General features: G+C 46.5%; 1 long non-coding RNA gene across 1 annotated transcript in view; it reads left to right on the top strand.

Annotated features, from left to right (window-relative positions):
- Nucleotides 1-2,883: 2,883 nt before the first annotated feature.
- The window catches only part of LOC122927250, a 67,019-nt gene continuing 58,073 nt past the window's right edge, over nt 2,884-11,829 (top strand). Inside the window, exons 1-2 of the long non-coding RNA XR_006387774.1 lie at nt 2,884-3,044; nt 4,389-4,586. This is a non-coding gene — a long non-coding RNA (uncharacterized LOC122927250). The remainder of the gene's footprint in view (nt 3,045-4,388; nt 4,587-11,829) is intronic.

Genomic DNA, 11,829 nt, shown 5'->3' with positions numbered 1-11,829 from the left:
CTTCCGCAATTTGTGGAACAGAACAGGAGGCCCATTACAGAAATGCCTATTCTTGTCCGCAAAACAGACAAGAATAGGACAGGACTCATAATTTTTGTGGGGGCCACGGAACGTAGCAACGGATGTGGACAATACACAGAGTGCTGTCTGTTTATTTTGCGGACCCATTGAAATTAATGGTTGCGTATACGGACCATATAAGGAACGCCAAACACGGCCTGTTTATGGAACGCAAAAAAACTTTGTGTGAACGAACCCTTAGTGTAGAGAGACAACCCCTTTAAGACCACGTTCCCTTGATCATGGGGGTCCCAGCAGTCAGACCCCCACCAATCAGACACTTATCACCTGTCGTGTCATAGCTGTTGGACCTTTTCACGTTCCCTATCTTCAAAGGTTTCCTTTGGGTGTAAAAATTTTTTAAATTAAATAAAAATAAAAAATCTGTCTCAAAATATGTGTCAAACTAAAATAGAAATGCTCGCCTGTTAAAGGGCCTGTGTCCACTTTTCTAGTTATCCTCTATCCACAGGATCGGGGATAACTAAGTGATCTGTGGGGGTCTGAACGCTGGAGCCACCACTGATCCCCCTTCTTGACTGAGTGTCAGGTTGAGCATATGCCCTGCCTCTCCATCCATTCTCTATGGGGTCGCCGGAGATGGCGGAGTACAGCGCTGGCTAAATGGAGCAGCAGGGCGTATGTGTGGCCTTCCACACCATCAAAAAGGGGGAACAGGACCGTTCCTGGAATCAGTAAGGGGTCGCAGAATCGGACCCCACTAATCATATAGTTATGCCCTATGGTGTGGAGAGGATAACTTGAAAACCTGGACAACCCCTTTAAATCCCCCACCACCAGTATCTCTTTACATGGCAGCAGTGATGCCGGTAAATACGGAATATCATCACTGCCGCCATGTAAACCACGTGTCAGTACTGGAGAATGTGACGCACTGTGCAGAATTTTTAGTCATAAGTCCAACCCCCTTTGCAGGTCACAACCTTTAACAAAGCCCAAGCAAAGGCCCTAGAGGAGCAATGTGAGCAAAGGGCACAAACGGAGGGTCATAACTGAAGCAGAGACATTAGGGTCACCTGAGGCAGGGTAATAGTGGTGATCCTGGAGCAGGAGTAACTGGAGAGGAGACAATATTAGCGGTGCATTTAGAGTGGGGGCATCTGGAGCTGGGGAAGTAATGGGATGCACCTAAAGCAGAGGCATTGGGGTCACCTGAGGCAGGTTAATAGCGGTGATCCTAGAGCTGAGGTATTAGGGGGGCAACTGGAGAAGAGGCAATATTAGGGGTGCATTTAGAGTGGAGGCATTGAGGGGCATCTGGAGTTGTGGCACTAATGGGGGTGCACCTATAGCAGAATAATTGGGGGGGGATCTAGGGCAGAGTCCCCCCAATGCCACTCTGAACTCTGCAGAGAGCAGCACACATACACAGATTTGAGTCTGCTATAAACAAATCCCCTATTTCCCCCTTACAGTCTCCTACAGCTCAGTACTGTCACACACCTGAGAAATCAGCCCAGCACCGCAGAGGAACCCTTCTTTCCAGCAGCCACAGTTTTCTGACAGCAGCGAGGGCAGGAGGATGGCCAGACATGTTCTCTCCTCCTTCACTGCCAGCAGCCCGGGAAGTATAGAAGATACTGTGGGGCTTCCTGTACAATTTACACCAGTAGGAGGCTGCATCACTGTGCGATACTGCCACCTAGTGGCTACAATAATTATCTCTCCTGAGAAAAGTGAAATAATTACTCCACCATCTTATCTGGGGCGCAGGAGGCTGGGGGCCCAACGAGGAATCCCCCACCTCCCCGGTGGGCCAGTCCCAGCTTGCTGTGTGATCCTGTTCTAATCATCTACAGTCAGGAGATCTCTGGATATTAGATATAACCAGAGCTGTGTGATCCTGTCCTGATCGTCTACAGTCAGGAGATCACTGGATATTAGATATAACCAGCACTGTGTGATCCTGTCCTGATCATCTACAGTCAGGAGATCACTGGATATTAGGTATAACTAGCGCTGTGTGATCCTGTCCTGATCATCTACAGTCAGGAGATCACTGGATATTAGGTATAACTAGCGCTGTGTGATCCTGTCCTGATCATCTACAGTCAGGAGATCTCTGGATATTAGATATAACCAGAGCTGTGTGATCCTGTCCTGATCGTCTACAGTCAGGAGATCACTGGATATTAGATATAACCAACGCTGTGTGATCCTGTCCTGATCGTCTACAGTCAGGAGATCACTTGATATTAGTTATAACCAGCGCTGTGTGATCCTGTCCTGATCATCTAGATTCAGGAGGTCATTGGGTATTAGAGATAACCAGCACTAGGTGATCTAGACCTGGTAATCTACTTAGATGATCCATGTTGCTGATCATTGGACTGAGGTCCACCACTGCCTGGTCCACACAAATCAGGTAAACATCAAATCTGTAGAATATTGTAGATAATTGTGGGAAAGCGGTCTTGAGATGCCAAGACACAGGAAACGAGCGAGGGGTTCTGTCAGCGCCATCAGCTGCTATATGCATTGTTTTTGGCAAAGTTGGACACAGCCAGGAACACCTGGTTTGGCAACCATCCCGGCATTGACTAATGTACCGGGGATAGGAGGTCTCATCTGTCTTGTGTGGGGTTTCCTAAACCTCGCCTCAGAACATGTGTTTTCACTTTTCCCCTTTCTCTGCAGGAAATGGCAGGACAGTGGAGTTGTGGAATAAATGAGTTTCCCTCTTCAGGGTCAGGCCCTCTGAGACTCCTCCAAAAATAACTGTCTTGTGAGAGCTTGTTAATAAGCTTCTCTTCTACACGGTGTCTTCTGAGACCTGGAGATGTGACACTGAGAGGAGGGACATCTACATCCCTAACTCGCTGTGAGACAAGGGGAGAGCAGCGCTTATAGTTCATCTGAGAGGAGGGCGACTGCTTCTATTTACATACCTACACAGGACAGAGGCCAAAACTATACATCTGCAGAAGTGTGAAACACCGCCACCGCTGCTATGTCGTCATAAGGTCAGTGATGTCCTAGGGTAGGTTTGGCATTAGCAGTCAACTGGTGCAAAACGGCAAGATAACAAGAGAAATGTGACGTCCCTATACCTATACATTCTCATGCCACAAATGTGCAATTCTCTACCAATCTTGGCTTCTGGGGCCAGATCACCATAGAGGGAGACCACGCGACAGCTACAGAGCCCGGCGTTGAACAGCTTCTTCTGTTCTCATTTTTTGTTTCCACTTAACCGTTTCCCGACATCCGCCATGCATGTGCGGCAGCTGTCAGGTCTTGAAATCACTGCAGTCTATATGAGAGGTCCCCTAAAGAAAAGAAATTGTTTACAAAAACAAAAATATGAAAATTCTAATCACCTCCTGTTCCCCATTTAAAAAATAAAAACAAACAATAAAAAATAAAGACCACAGGCTTTGCCGCAACCCGAAACGCCCGTACTACTAAACTATAAAAGTATCGCCTATAGTGAACGGTGTAACAGACATTTTTTTTTAATGAAGGGCTCATGCACACTGGCGTGCCATGTTTTGCGGTACCGCAAATCACGGATCCACAAAACACAGATATGGCGGAATGGAATATAATAGAACAGACCTATCCTTGTCCGTAATGCGGATAATAACAGGACATGTTCTAATTTTTTGCGGAAAGGTCATGCAGTCATACGAAAATGGAATGCACACTGGGGTTTTGCGCTTGTGAAGGGTGTGTGCACCTTCTGTTATGGTATTAGCGAGCTGAGACTTCTATCGATCTCTAGAACTAAGGGACCTCCGAGCTTCTGCCTCCTTGACTTCAGTCAGGTTCAGAGAGAGAAGCTGATGAGACATTACTGCGCATTGATTAGAAGGAGAGTCACATCAGCTTTGCTGAGAGATACAGGACTCTCCGGGTGAAGCGGCATGGAGCCAGAGGCTGGCGGATCAACGTCGAGCCCTGATGGACCGCCATCGGCCACAAGGACACTTCTTCTGATGAAGTCTAAATTAATAATCACCCTTCAATGAAAGTGATTAATTTTGGTGCCACAGACCACACCTTCGAATCCCCCATTCTTAGGACATTTTAATCCCTGCCCAGTCCACATGGCAGTGCCCCCAAAATATGCCAGAAACACCCACTTTATGGCACAGAGGTCCAAACACATTAAGGGACATTTACTGAAGTATTTACGCTAAAAAAAAAGTAATTGTAATGGTGCAATAATGTCAAACTTTTCACTTGTCTCATCGGAATGTTTTTTTAGTTTTTTTTGGGTGCCCCCTCCTTCCAGATTTTAGAAGGTTGTAACACTATTAAATGTTGTTTATTTGTTTTTGACATAGTTAAATTTTCTGTTCTAGGTGGAGATGCCTTACCCGTATCACCGGGGATCACATGTGACACGCTTGGGCCCCAGTAATGTATATCAATATAGCCAGTCTCTTCTTCTTCTTTTATAAGGATTTATCTTTTTTGTGCATTGTAATTCTGGCCCCTCTATCCTTCCCATATGGACCCCTTGAGGAACCCGAGTTGGGGGAAACGTGTCGGGGTAAAAGGTAATAACCTGAAATGATTAGGGCCTACCAGGGCAAATTAGGATAGGTACATGGACGAAGAGGCTCCACCACCAGGGGTTGTCTCCGGGCTGAGGGTCTTGGTAGGGAGAATTTTCCTACTGGGAAGCTTTCTTATTCTCCCCACTCCCCTCTTTTTTACACTATCCATAGTTTGTGTCTTTTCTTTTCTCATTTTTTACTTTTCATTATGTACCTACCTACTGATTAGGGCTGTGATAACTAGTAGTGGTGAGACCTAATAGGTACATTTTTTAAATGATTCCAATAAAATGGTGATTTTAAGAATCTTTGCTTAATACTTTTTGGGTTTAGCTATATTCTATGTATACTGTATGGGACCCATTGATATTGTTTCTCATACTTGCTTATGTTAATGAACTATTAAATGGTTTTTTTCGTATAATTCTTCATGAAAAACTAGTTACTTTTGTAATTTGTTTCCTGATACAAAGTTGTGAGCATTATAATGGCGCCCCCTGGAGTTTAACCTGTATGGTAGTGTACACGTCTACCTACTGAACTGGATGACCATGATAGAACATGCACAGTTCCATCTGCAGTAAGCCCCTAAGGAGGTGTAGAGGATGGGAGTGGTAGCAGCCTGATGAGATGTTTTGTCACGGTGTGCTACCTCATGCCGTTGCTCCCTGGGGATCGGTTCAGTGGAAATGTGGTTTGAAGAATCAGGACAGACGTAAATATATAAATGTATAAAAGCCTCCTTCAGTATTAACTACAAAGTGCAGTTTTTTGGCACCAGATAAGGAAATATGATGGCTGGTTCAATGGCAGTTTTATAGCAATTCCAGGCACTTGTGGATATAGGTGTCCACTGTGATACAGGTGATGATGTTAGTCTGGCCTGGAGGTGGTTTGGGTGATGGGTGTCTGAGCTGTAGTCCCTCACCTGCAGCAGTGTCTGCAAAGCTGTATTTTGCTGATCACTTTGCTGTCTTGGCATACTGATGCTTTCTGGAAGCTGTGCTCTTGAATTTTGAGTGATCTCTCCAAAGTGTTGGTCTCAGAGTAGAACTGGATCTGGTTCATTGGATTTGGAGTTCTGACATGCGCTTCCTCTCCCTTCTCTCTTTGGACAGGAACTCTCCCTCTTGGCAGGAAGAAGGACCAGTCCACTCCTACCAAGAGGGGAGCTCTGTTCCTGCCAACCACTGCCAACCATTCCTTCCCTAGCTGGAACATACAGCCAATACATTAAAATACATACCAATAACAACACCTAACTATATACAATAAACATTTGCATTAAGCCCAAGTCTGGGGTACTGCACATCCTTCAGCTACTACCAGTCATATCTACTGGTAGAAGCTGTGGCCTCTGCACCCCCTATGTTCCTGCATTAAAGGGGTAATAAAGGTGAGTGCCGTCTTCCACTGGTGACCTCATGATTACAACTGCTGTGCCCACAAGGCAACCACGAGGTGGCTAGATAGTGTGGTGCACTGGAAGCCATGACATACTGGCACAGTGCACCACGATATTAGTAATGGGAAATGTCACCGTAATTCCACATCTCCCCAACCGTCCTGTTTTACCAGCAATTGTCCAGCAAAATGGACCTACACGGGGCTTATGGAGTGCTTTCTTCTGGGAGGATTTCTTTAGTGGATTGGTATTTGTATCCTTCTGGAGAGCTGGGTGACGACCAGTAAGTTGTTTCCCAACTTTCTCAGTCTCCTGAATGACAGACCTACCTCCAGTACAGACCAAAAGTTTGGACACACCTTCTCATTCAAAGAGTTTTCTTTATTTTCATGACTATGAGAATTGTAGATTCACACTGAAGGCATCAAAACTATGAATTAACACATGTGGAATTATATACATAACAAAAAAGTGTGAAACAACTGAAAATATGTCATATTCTAGGTTATTCAAATTAGCCACCTTTTGCTTTGATTACTGCTTTGCACACTCTTGGCATTCTCTTGATGAGCTTCAACAGGTAGTCACCTGAAATGGTCTTCCAACAGTCTTGAAGGAGTTCCCAGAGATGCTTAGCACTTGTCGGCCCTTTTGCCTTCACTCTGCGGTCCAGCTCACCCCAAACCATCTCGATTGGGTTCAGGTCCGGTGACTGTGGAGGCCAGGTCATCTGGCGCAGCACCCCACCACTCTCCTTCATGGTCAAATAGCCCTTACACAACCTGGAGGTGTGTTTGGGGTCATTGTCCTGTTGAAAAATAAATGATGGTCCAACTAAACGCAAACCGGATGGAATAGCATGCCGCTGCAAGATGCTGTGGTAGCCATGCTGGTTCAGTATGCCTTCAATTTTGAATAAATCCCCAACAGTGTCACCAGCAATGCACCCCCACACCATCACACCTCCTCCTCCATGCTTCACGGTGGGAACCAGGCATGTAGAGTCCATCCGTTCACCTTTTCTGCGTCGCACAAAGACACGGTGGTTGGAACCAAAGATCTCAGATTTGGACTCATCAGACCAAAGCACAGATTTCCACTGGTCTAATGTCCATTCCTTGTGTTCTTTAGCCCAAACAAGTCTCTTCTGCTTGTTGCCTGTCCTTAGCAGTGGTTTCCTAGCAGATATTCTACCATGAAGGCCTGATTCACACAGTCTCCTCTTAACAGTTGTTCTAGAGATGTGTCTGCTGCTAGAACTCTGTGTGGCATTGACCTGGTCTCTAATCTGAGCTGCTGTTAACCTGCGATTTCTGAGGCTGGTGACTCGGATGAACTTATCCTCCGCAGCAGAGGTGACTCTTGGTCTTCCTTTCCTGGGGCGGTCCGCATGTGAGCCAGTTTCTTTGTAGCGCTTAATGGTTTTTGTGACTGCACTTGGGGACACTTTCAAAGTTTTCCCAATTTTTCGGACTGACTGACCTTTTATTTCTTAAAGTAATGATGGCCACTCGTTTTTCTTTACTTAGCTGCTTTTTTCTTGCCATAATACAAATTCTAACAGTCTATTCAGTAGGACTATCAGCTGTGTATCCACCTGACTTCTCCACAACGCAACTGATGGTCCCAACCCCATTTATAAGGCAAGAAATCCCACTTATTAAACCTGACAGGGCACACCTGTGAAGTGAAAACCATTTTAGGTGACTACCTCTTGAAGCTCATCAAGAGAATGCCAAGAGTGTGCAAAGCAGTAATCAAAGCAAAAGGTGGCTACTTTGAAGAACCTAGAATATGACTTATTTTAAGTTGTTTCACACTTTTTTGTTATGTATATAATTCCGCATGTGTTAATTCATAGTTTTGATGCCTTCGGTGTGAATCTACAATTTTCATAGTTATGAAAATAAAGAAAACTCTTTGAATGAGAAGGTGTGTCCAAACTTTTGGTCTGTACTGTATATGTTCCATAAGACCAGCCTCATCCAGTAGTATACTCATCGGTGGACCAGACGTTCAGGATTCTAGAAGAAGAAATTACTAAACACCTTGATAGAAGAGGAGAACTTAAAGGGGTTGTTCCAAGACTTATCCCTGTCTAAGGGAGCGGGGGAAAGGTTGAGCATGCTCGCTGCCGCCCCATTCATAATCTATGGGACCAGGGCCGGCCTTTGGGGTGTGCGGGCTGTGCGGCCGCACAGGGCGCCATAGCAACAGGGGCGCCGGGCGGCCGACAGCCCGCAATGTAATATGGGCAGGCGAGGCGGCACTTATGTTTTCCCACGGGGCGGCCCCCCCCCGGCGCCCGTTGCGGTTTAAAAAAAAAAAAGTTGCTTATATAAGTTGGGGGCGGCTGGCGGCGCCCCTCATTCTGCGCCGCCTGAGTGGCTGAGGCTGAGCGCTTGCCGCTCTAAAGAATCCTGCGCCTGTTAATGTAGCGTGGCCGAGCTCTGTTAGGTCCGCGGTACAGGAGCTTTTGTTTCCTGTACCCGGCCGGACTGACAGGAAGTGCTCACTTAGTGTGCACTTCCTGTCAGTCCGGCCGGGTACAGGAAACAAATGCTCCTGTACCGCGGATCGAACAGAGCTCGGCCACGCTACACTAGAGGTGGAGGTGGGAGTAGAAAGAGAGTGACAAGGGGGGAGGAAAGAAAGAGAGTGACAAGGGGGAAGGGGGGAGGAAAGAAAGAGAGTGAAAAGGGGGGAGGAAATAATGAGAGTGATGGGGGGGGGAAATAATGAGAGTGATGGGGGGGGGGGAAATAATGAGAGTGATGGGGGGGGGGAAATAATGAGAGTGATGGGGGGGGGGAATAATGAGAGTGATGGGGGGGGGGGGAAATAATGAGAGTGATGGGGGGGAAATAATGAGAGTGATGGGGGGGGGAATAATGAGAGTGATGGGGGGGGAAATAATGAGAGTGATGGGGGGGAAATAATGAGAGTGATGGGGGGGGGGAAATAATGAGAGTGATGGGGGGGGGAAATAATGAGAGTGATGGGGGGGGAAATAATGAGAGTGATGGGAGGGGGAAATAATGAGAGTGATGGGGGGGGGAAATAATGAGAGTGATGGGGGGGGGAAATAATGAGAGTGATGGGGGGGGGAAATAATGAGAGTGATGGGGGGGGGGGAAATAATGAGAGTGATGGGGGGGGGGAAATAATGAGAGTGATGGGGGGGGGGGAAATAATGAGAGTGATGGGGGGGGGGAATAATGAGAGTGATGGGGGGGGAATAATGAGAGTGATGGGGGGGGATAATGAGAGTGATGGGGGGGGGATAATGAGAGTGATGGGGGGGGGAATAATGAGAGTGATGGGGGGGGGGATAATGAGAGTGATGGGGGGGGGAATAATGAGAGTGATGGGGGGGGGAAATAATGAGAGTGATGGGGGGGGGAAATAATGAGTGATGGGGGGGGAATAATGAGAGTGATGGGGGGGGGGATAATGAGAGTGATGGGGGGGGGGATAATGAGAGTGATGGGGGGGGAAATAATGAGAGTGATGGGGGGGGGAAATAATGAGAGTGATGGGGGGGGGGAATAATGAGCGTGACAAGGGAGGGCGGGTGGAATAATGAGAGTGACAAGGGAGAGGGGGGGGGGAATAATGAGAGTGACAAGGGAGAGGGGGGATAATGAGAGTGACAAGGGAAGGGGGGGGGAAGAGAGTGACAATGGAGTCCCCAGAGCCAGACTGCAGCCAGAGTCCAGATCATCTTATTGTCCTGGTGGTAAGTAGACAATGCAATATGTTTATTATTTAATTGTTTAGTTATTAATACTACATTGGAAACAAATTTTCTCAGCTGGACACCGGCCGACACTGCGCATGCGCTGGGAGCCTCACCAGCGGTTAGGGTAGGGAAAAAGCACTGGCCCGTACGTAATTTTTCCCTTCCCTAACCGCTGGTGAGGCTCCCGATGCATGCGCAGTGTCGGCCGGTGTTCAGCTGAGAACATCCATCCGATCACTGCGCCTGCGCATTGGCCCATAGTTTTTCCCTACCCTAAACGCCGGCGAGGCTCCTGGCGCATGCGCACTCTGCTGTGAAATTTCCCTAACCTGTCGTTGTGCGCCTGCGCGGCGCTGCACACCTCCTCACGTCATGTCCGGTGCGACCGGAAGTGACGAGGGTAGGGAAATCTCACGAACTAGGGAAGTATAACATTACACCGGCCTTTGGGGTGTGAGGGCTGGTAACTACTTGGTTGGATAGTCAGCCAGCCTATGCCATGATGCCAGCAACAAGCAGTGTTTTTTTTTTTTTTTTGGGGGGGGGGGGGGCGCCACAAGGTTATCTCGCACAGGGCGCCTGAACACCTAAGGCCGGCCCTGTATGGGACTATTACTTGTCATGGTCGGCGGGGTCCGCTACCAATCACATACATGTCCCCTAATTCTCTGCATAGAGGGATAAGTAAGTTATAAGTTTAACATCTGTCGTAGGTAAACTGTTTGAAGGTTTTCTAAGAGATACTATTTGGAGTACCTCAATGAAAATAAGCAAATTACGCCATATCAGCATGGCTTCATGAGGAATCGGTCATGTCAAACTAATTTAATCAGTTTCTATGAGGAGGTAAGTTCTAGACTTGACAGCGGCGAATTAATGGATTATTATTATTTATTATTTAAGGGGTTGTCCGGGTTCAGAGCTGAACCCGGACATACCTCCACTTTCACCCCAGCAGCCCCCTGACTTGAGCATCGGAGCAGTGATGTCACCGAACATACTGCTGGGCGGAAGTTTCCGCCCGGCAGTGTGCTATTGAAAACAAAAGAGACCTTGCCCTGCGCGATTTAGCGCAGGGCAAGGGAGCGAATCGGAGCATGAGATGCTCCGATGCTAGCCTCAGGGGGGCTGCCTGGGTGAAAATAAGAGTATGTCCGGGTTCAGCTCTGAACCCGGACAACCCCTTTAAAGCGCCATTCATTCCATAACACTGGTACAGAAGGAGAGAGGGCCCTGCCCGTGAGGGCTTACAATCTACATGGTATGGAAGAAGGGCACAGTAGGTGAGGGTGGATGTGGTATATCTGGACTTCTCCAAAGCATTTGACACTGTACCGCATAAAAGGTTAGTATATAAAATGAGAATGCTCGGACTGGGAGAAAACGTCTGTATGTGGGTAAGTAACTGGCTCAATGATGGAAAACAGAGGGTGGTTATTAACGGTACATACTCAGATTGGGTCACTGTCACTAGTGGAGTACCCCAGGGGTCAGTATTGGAGTGGTCACTGTCACCGTACTACAGAGATACTGCAGAGGACAGTATACCGTATATATATACTACAGAAGACAGTATGCTGTATATACTGTATATATACTACAGAGGACAGTATACTGTATATATACTACAGAGGACAGTATACCGTATATATTTACTTCAGAGGACAGTATACTGTATATATACTAGAGAGGACAGTATACTATATATATATACTACAGAGGACAGTATACTGTATATAGTATATATACTACAGAGGACAGTATACTATATATATACTAGAGAGGACAGTATACTGTATATATATACTACAGAGGACAGTATACTATATATATATACTACAGAGGACAGTATACTGTATATAGTATATATACTACAGAGGACAGTATACTGTAAATATACTACAGAGGACAGTATACTGTATATATAATACAGAGATACTACAGAGGACAGTATATCGTATATATTTACTACACAAGACAGTATACTGTATATACTACAAATGACAGTATATATATATATATATATATATATATATACACACACTACATAGGGCAGTATAATATATAAACAGGCAGGTCCATAAATATTGGGACAT

Source organism: Bufo gargarizans, chromosome 2 (genome assembly GCF_014858855.1).
Source record: "Bufo gargarizans isolate SCDJY-AF-19 chromosome 2, ASM1485885v1, whole genome shotgun sequence".
Classification (NCBI taxonomy): domain Eukaryota; kingdom Metazoa; phylum Chordata; class Amphibia; order Anura; family Bufonidae; genus Bufo; species Bufo gargarizans.
The sequence above is the reverse complement of the archived record's forward strand: the minus strand, read 5'-3'. Positions and strand labels throughout refer to the sequence as shown.